Source organism: Diadema setosum, chromosome 9 (genome assembly GCF_964275005.1).
Source record: "Diadema setosum chromosome 9, eeDiaSeto1, whole genome shotgun sequence".
In the NCBI taxonomy this organism is placed as follows: domain Eukaryota; kingdom Metazoa; phylum Echinodermata; class Echinoidea; order Diadematoida; family Diadematidae; genus Diadema; species Diadema setosum.
In genome coordinates, this window is record NC_092693.1 from 29,973,035 (window position 1) to 29,981,875 (window position 8,841).

An 8,841-nucleotide genomic window follows, 5' to 3' on the forward strand; every position below is an offset into this window, starting at 1 on the left:
TCTTTCCCAGATGTTTCCCTAGTATTCCTTCTAAGGCTCTGATACTGTTCATAATTCATCATGCAAGCTAATTCATCATCAGGAAAAATTAATCAATTTACACCGTGCAATTTTACCCCAAAAAACCTCTGTCAATATACTAGTATACATCTCACCTCAACCAAAGTGCTTTTGCCAACAGCCCACTCTAATATTAGATTGTCTCGAAAGCTACAGTTTCAAAGGCTCTTGATTGCAAATCCTCTCAAAATAAGGAAGAACGACAATTTAGAATAAACCTAACGTTCTTGTCAGGCTCCTGAGACATTACAACTATCTAAAGGATTGAGGAAATGAATCGTCCCGACTAAACTGTATCAAGTAAATTTTCACGAGGCTTAGATCTTCGTAGGATAAAGAAAAATGTCGCTACAGCGACTGGTTATACCCCCCCCCCCCCAACAACATTTCATAAGCTTTGGTCAAAAAACTGAGGAAGTAGTTAAATCCGCAAGATCTTTCCTTGATCTTCTGCCATTAATATGCCGTTACCATGGCAACGTACTTTCGGGTACTGTCGAAAAATGCGTCTTGCACGTCTACAACCAAAGGCACACATCTGTACCAAGTTTCATGGAAATTGGGCAAAAACTGAGGAAGTAGTTTGCAACACAAAATTTTCCATCATTTTGGCTCATAATATGTGAGCTGTTACCATGGCAACATACTTTTTGTCACTGTCAAGAAATGTGTCATGCTGACCTATATCCTGAGACAAACATTCAATATGAATTCCATGAGAATTGGAAGAACACTGATGAAGCAGTTTTGCCATGAAGCATTTTGCCCTATATTTTACCAATAACATGCCGTTACCACGGCAACGCACTTTTTGCCACTGCGGAAATATGTGTCTTGCACATTAAACATATTCAGATGAACATCTGTACCTAATTTCATAAAAATTGATCAAAAACTGTGGGAGGAGTTCGCGACGCAAGATTTGTACCCATTTTTGCCCATAATATGCCGTTACCATGGCAACGTACTTTTGGGTACTGTCAAAAAATACGTCTTGCACATCTACAACCCAAGGCACACATCTGTGCCAAGTTTTATGGGAATCGGTTGAAAACTGAGGAAGTATAGTTCGTGAGGCAAGATTTGCAACGGACCGACCGCCCGACCGCCCGACCGCCCGACAGTCCGCTGATTCCTATATACCCCCATCAAACTTCGTTTGGCGGGGGTATAATAAGCAAAGAAACCCTGAAAAATAGCCCATGTTAATTCAACAATAGTCAGTATAGAACTTGCTGCCCACTTTACTGGGAAAACTAAACCGTCAAATACCTTTGCTTGTCCATAAGACTTATATCGAATTAAGACACCAAGACTTTTTCCCCCTCTGTTCTGCTCCTCAAAAAAGTACGTAAAAACAAAAGAACCGTGATAGTAAGATATTCGAGCCAAATTATCTTAATAAAAGTATGTGTAATTTCATACGTCTTCTTCTCTTTGCCATCATCTTTTTTTAACCTACTTTTCCCAACTTTAAGATTAAAACAGTAGAAGCAAATAATCAGTAATAAGTATGTAGTATAAGAAATATATGTATATATATATATATATATATATATACATATATATATATATATGTGTGTGTGTGTGTGTGTGTGTTTGTGTGTATGTGTACATGTATATAATGTATGCATTTAATCTACTTTGATATATATATATATATATATATATATATATATATATGTATATATATATATATCTACTTGTATGTATCTACTTGGCGTGAATACATCTTAAAAACGGGTCACTTATTCTGCAATAAGAAAGCACATACAAAAAACAGCAACAACAAGGAAGCAAAATATCATACCCGACATCGCTGAGAACGAAATTTCATAACCTGCCACTAAAAAGCCAAAAACAACAAAGTTGAAGGCAGAAGGAGTCTCAAATTGTCGCAGTAATTTTGCTCTTTTCACAGGATTTAGGAGTTTAATGTATTCTTTAGAATCGTAACTCCTGCTCTGTCATCAGACTTATTCACCAAAAATAACATGAAACCACCACACACCTAAGACTTGAACTGTGAAGGTGCAAGTGTTCTGATTGCCGTTGTTGTCTGTTGCAGTGTACATTACAGTTGTTGGCTGGCCTCCTGCAACAAAGTTGGATCCACTGGGTGTTGAGGAAACCAGAGAGGCAATACCAGATACATCAGTTGCTGTGGCTGGTTCCCATGTAACAGGTACCATCGTGCCAGCGGATGGTCCTACCGTCAGTAGGATGTTGTCTGGGCAAACCAGTGTCGGCGGTGTATTGTCGACTAGGAGTTATGGGGGAAAATGGATGAGGTTTATCGACGGTCTGCCCAAACTAGAAATTATTCAATGTGTTGCCAAGAATGGTGATATTTTTAAGAGTACCCCGATCACCGACACACCAACGATTATAACCACCACAACGTATAGTAATAATAACCAAAAAAAAAACAAAAAAAAACAGGGATAACGTTTATTTTTCTGCGCTCGGTACAGACGGCTATCACAATTGTAAGAAAAAGTTGGCATGAATGACCCGCGCGTGAAAAGTTTTCACTCTGTGAAATTTATTTTGAGGCAATACAGCCAAAAAATAGAGCATGGTATAGGCCCGTTTACAACATGAAACCTCGACAGACTCCCACATAAAAAAGTAGGTCTGCTGTTTCCATAACGAGAATGGAGATCGAGCCGAAGAAATTTCTTAATCAGGACTGATTTCATCCCCTCCCAAAGAAAAACAAATGGTAAAAAGATGAACAATTATTTTTCTTCATTGTATACACAATGTATCATAAAGCAAATGAAGAGAAGAAAAGTGATAATAATTACATCCACCGGAATGAAACGGAATATCTAAAGCTAAATTGAAATGTATGACTTTCTGTGTTGTGCTTTCCGGAATGGAGATAATACGCGCAGTGTCATGGGTGGAGTGATGGTACAGTGAGTCCCACTTAATGCATTATGAATAGATTCCATAGAGTTTGAAAGAAGACGTAGGAGAATAGTAAGCAACTGGATAGACAATGAAACGATATACATTCATGCAAGAAAAGTAAGACTTCCCGGATGTACGTCGGATAAAAAGATGGCCCTCTTGTAGCCTGTTTAGTGTATCAGCACTCAATATGGAACAACGTAAGGAATACACCGCATCAGAGGAGAGACATGTCGATATAATGTAGAACACATGCACGCGTGCTTGCTACAAACTTTCCCTCCGCGAAGAAAATATCTTGCCATAAAACGACGTACATTCTGAACTATTACTCATACAAACAGGAGTATGTACATTTTCAGTGAAGCAAATAACCAAGCTTATCAGTTACCATGAGATATCGATGATATTTCATTCATGATTGTGTATATACATTATGATGCTTCAAGTATAATGAGCAATGGGACCTTTTGCGTAATTATTTAAGTCGCAGTCCGGCAACCACAGCATTATAGATGAGAGTTGGCGCCCATTAACTGGGGACTGGTACAATACAATGCCGATATCATAAGGAAAATAATGTGTGAGTATTACGTTAATCTTGTGGTGGACCGCGCAAATGGTCGGACGCAGGATGAGAACGCCCAACGATAAAGCGAACGCATATCGTACGCAAAGAGGATTGTGCAAAATGGTTCCTTGATGGTGAACATCTTTAGTGGCTTCTGGCAAACAGCATGTCTCCCAAAAGAGTACGAGTACTCCATCCGCTTAAAGGTAATTCTGACCCATCTTCCCTATAAAAGTCGTATAGGCCAATTGCACTTACCTGGGTCCTCTGTAAATTGATGGAAAGAATGATTAACAATCAACTGGTTTGAAATCTGGGGAAAATACATGCACATGCATCTTCGATTTTTTTTTTTTCACATGAAATGGTCTTGGCAAAAGTACAGCACATAATTGACTACATAATGCGACTCGAACAAGATCATTCAGAAATCATCAAAAGATTTGTGGCCTGCTTTCTTCATTTGGTAAATGTATATGATTCTATCCACAGGAGAGTCATTACTTCTGAAATGAAAAGGTTAGGTTTCATCACGGATCAAGGTTTTCTCGTTAACCGAACGTTTTAATACTAGGTAACTGGAAACCCAATATGTCAGATATTCCACCTGCAATTACCCGCCTTCAAACAAGAACACCTTCAAGCTGAGCAAAGCGTTTAAAGAAAACAGAAGACGTAGCAAAAAAAAAAAAAAAAAGAACAGCAAAAGAAATGAAAACCGAAAGGCGAATTATGTAAATGAGTACGAAGCACGAGCGATTCACAAGAAAGGCCCCACGTCCTATCAGCTTTTGGCATATACCGGCGCGAAGTTCGAAAGAAGATCGAAACTGATAAGAACGATCCAACATAACGACGACACAGAAACGCGTAATCTTCCATGGTCATCATGCCCACATCTCTAGGATGAAAAATGTCATAAATATATCTCGTGTCAATCACCAGAAATGCACCAGGTGAGTCACCAGAGTGAGAATTGGGTGGTGGAGGAGAAATTGAGTAAATTCGTCTTATCCGACAAGAGCAGGATTTGTCTTTTTTTTCCCCAAACGACGGAAGAATGAGAATCAGGCGGGCACACAACATGTCACAGCACGACCCAAGGAACCAGCAGCCCTACACTCACAGGAATGCGGTTTCAATTATTGTCTGGGAATAATTATTGTGTAAACGTCTGTTGAGTCGGTGACATGCTTGTCGTTGCTGGGAACATGGATGACGCTAAATATCGACAGCTTCTGGACTCTCTCTCTTTTCTCCATCCATTGGTAACATCTTTGGCGACACCCAACACCAGTTCACTTTTTTTTTCCAGAATGAAAACGCAATGCCGGCACACAGGGTAGCCCAGAAGGACCAATAGCAAGACGAAACTGGGTACACTAACCGGCGCAATCACCAGATGCTCACGCAATGGAAAATTTGTGGGATGACATCAAGACAGCCCTCACCAAGGACCGTCTAACCATCATGAAGGGTAGGGGCAGCATCATCCAAGAAAACCCGCAGGGAATTTGAAATCCAAAAATTAATCATCCCAGAAATCGGGTGTAGTATCACGCCTTAAACCCACGGCGGATTACAGCATTTCGTATGGTAATGCTAAGGAACGAGAAAGGTCTGCCGTCAATAAAAACGATACGGTGGACAAGGAGTTAAATTGAATAAAAAACCAAAGGCAAAAAAAAAAAAGCCAAACCCTAAGAAAGAGAAAAAAATCCTTACCCATCATCACTGACACTGTGAATGTACACTGCTGTTCGTTGCCATACGGGTCAGTTGCAGTGTACACGATGGTAGCGGAAGAGCCTGCTGCAAAGAAGGTGCCACTGGGAAAGTTTGGGTCAGAGATTGTAGGAGCAATACCAGAATTATCGGTCGCGCTTGGTTGCTCCCATGTAACTATTTGTCCCGATACTGAAGAACCAACAGTTACTTCTATATCGTCTGGACAGAAAGTAAACACTGGAGCTATGCTGTCCACTGCGGAGAAAACGGACAACAGATGAGAAATGACGACAGATCAGTAATTACGTGGAGGCTAATGCGAGGTATTTCTCGGTTTGAGTGGCAATGTACGATGTGACATGAATAAATTAGTGCTGTTAATATCGATGTTCTCCTTACGAACTGCACATAATTGTTTGCTTGATATAGCCTGTTGTAGTGGTAATGCAGTCTGATCCAGAACAAAATATGCTAACACTACACAATAAAGAAAGCTTGTCTTTCCCAGATGTTTCCCTAGTATTCCTTCTAAGGCTCTGATACTGTTCATAATTCATCATGCAAGCTAATTCATCATCAGGACAAATTAATCAATTCACACCGTGCAATTTTACCCCAAAAAACCTCTGTCAATATACTAGTATACATCTCACCTCAACCAAAGTGCTTTTGCCAACAGCCCACTCTAATATTAGATTGTCTCGAAAGCTACAGTTTCAAAGGCTCTTGATTGCAAATCCTCTCAAAATAAGGAAGAACGACAATTTAGAATAAACCTAACGTTCTTGTCAGGCTCCTGAGACATTACAACTATCTAAAGGATTGAGGAATTGAATCGTCCCGACTAAACTGTATCAAGTAAATTTTCACGAGGCTTAGATCTTCGTAGGATAAAGAAAAATGTCGCTACAGCGACTGGTTATACCCCCCCCCCCCCAAACAACATTTCATAAGCTTTGGTCAAAACAACATTTCATAAGCTTTGGTCAAAAAACTCAGGAAGTAGTTAAATCCGGAAGATCTTTCCTTGATCTTCTGCCATTAATATGCCGTTACCATGGCAACGTACTTTCGGGTACTGTCGATAAATGCGTCTTGCACGTCTACAACCAAAGGCACACATCTGTACCAAGTTTCATGGAAATTGGGCAAAAACTGAGGAAGTAGTTTGCAACACAAAATTTTCCATCATTTTGGCTCATAATATGTGAGCTGTTACCATGGCAACATACTTTTTGTCACTGTCAAGAAATGTGTCATGCTGACCTATATCCTAAGACAAACATTCAATATGAATTCCATGAGAATTGGAAGAACACTGATGAAGCAGTTTTGCCATGAAGCATTTTGCCCTATATTTTACCAATAACATGCCGTTACCATGGCAACGCACTTTTTGCCACTGCGGAAATATGTGTCTTGCACATTAAACATATTCAGATGAACATCTGTACCTAATTTCATAAAAATTGATCAAAAACTGTGGGAGGAGTTCGCGACGCAAGATTTGTACCCATTTTTGCCCATAATATGCCGTTACCATGGCAACGTACTTTTGGGTACTGTCAAAAAATACGTCTTGCACATCTACAACCCAAGGCACACATCTGTGCCAAGTTTTATGGGAATCGGTTGAAAACTGAGGAAGTAGTTCGCGACGCAAGATTTGCAACGGACCGACCGCCCGACCGCCCGACAGTCCGCTGATTCCTATATACCCCCTTCAAACTTCGTTTGGCGGGGGTATAATAAGCAAAGAAACCCTGAAAAATAGCCCATGTTAATTCAACAATAGTCAGTATAGAACTTGCTGCCCACTTTACTGGGAAAACTAAACCGTCAAATACCTTTGCTTGTCCATAAGACTTATATCGAATTAAGACACCAAGACTTTTTCCCCCTCTGTTCTGCTCCTCAAAAAAGTACGTAAAAACAAAAGAACCGTGATAGTAAGATATTTGAGCCAAATTATCTTAATAAAAGTATGTGTAATTTCATACGTCTTCTTCTCTTTGCCATCATCTTTTTTTAACCTACTTTTCCCAACTTTAAGATTAAAACAGTCCAAGCAAATAATCAGTAATAAGTATGTAGTATAAGAAATATATGTATATAAATATAAATATATATATATGCATTATATATATATATATATATATGTGTGTGTGTGTGTGTGTGTGTGTTTGTATGTGTACATGTATATAACGTATGCATTTAATCTACTTTGATATATATATATATATATATATATATATCTACTTGTATGTATCTACTTGGCGTGAATACATCTTATAAACGGGTCACTTATTCTGCAATAAGAAAGCACATACAAAAAACAGCAACAACAAGGAAGCAAAATATCATACCCGACATCGCTGAGAACGAAATTTCATAACCTGCCACTAAAAAGCAAAAAACAACAAAGTTCAAGGCAGAAGGAGTCTCAAATTGTCGCAGTAAGTTTGCTCTTTTCACAGGATTTAGGAGTTTAATGTATTCTTTAGAATCGTAACTCCTACTCTGTCATCAGACTTATTCACCAAAAATAACATGAAACCACCACACACCTAAGACTTGAACTGTGAAGGTGCAAGTGTTCTGATTGCCGTTGTTGTCTGTTGCAGTGTACATTACAGTTGTTGGCTGGCCTCCTGCAACAAAGTTGGATCCACTGGGTGTTGAGGAAACCAGAGAGGCAATACCAGATACATCAGTTGCTGTGGCTGGTTCCCATGTAACAGGTACCATAGTGCCAGCGGATGGTCCTACCGTCACTAGGATGTTGTCTGGGCAAACCAGTGTCGGCGGTGTATTGTCGACTAGGAGTTACGGGGGAAAATGGATGAGGTTTATCGACGGTCTGCCCAAACTAGAAATTATTCAATGTGTTGCCAAGAATAGTGATATTTTTAATAGTACCCCCATCACCGACACACCATCGATTATAACCACCACAACGTATAGTAATAATAACAAAAAAAAAAAACAAAAAAAAAAACAGGGATAACGTTTATTTTTCTGCGCTCGGTACAGACGGCTATCACAATTGTAAGAAAAAGTTGGCATGAATGACCCGCGCGTGAAAAGTTTTCACTCTGTGAAATTTATTTTGAGGCAATACAGCCAAAAAATAGAGCACGGTATAGGCCCGTTTACAACATGAAACCTCGACAGACTCCCACATAAAAAAGTAGGTTTGCTGTTTCCATAACGAGAATGGAGATCGAGACGAAGAAATTTCTTAATCAGGACTGATTTCATCCCCTCCCAAAGAAAAACAAATGGTAAAAAAATGAACAATTATTTTTCTTCATTGTATACACAATGTATCATAAAGCAAATGAAGAGAAGAAAAGTGATAATAATTACATCCACCGGAATGAAACGGAATATCTAAAGCTAAATTGAAATGTATGACTTCCTGTGTTGTGCTTTCCGGAATGGAGATAATACGCGCAGTGTCATGGGTGGAGTGATGGTACAGTGAGTCCCACTTAATGCATTATGAATAGATTCCATAGAGTTTGAAAGAAGACGTAGGAGAATAGTAAGCAACTGGATAG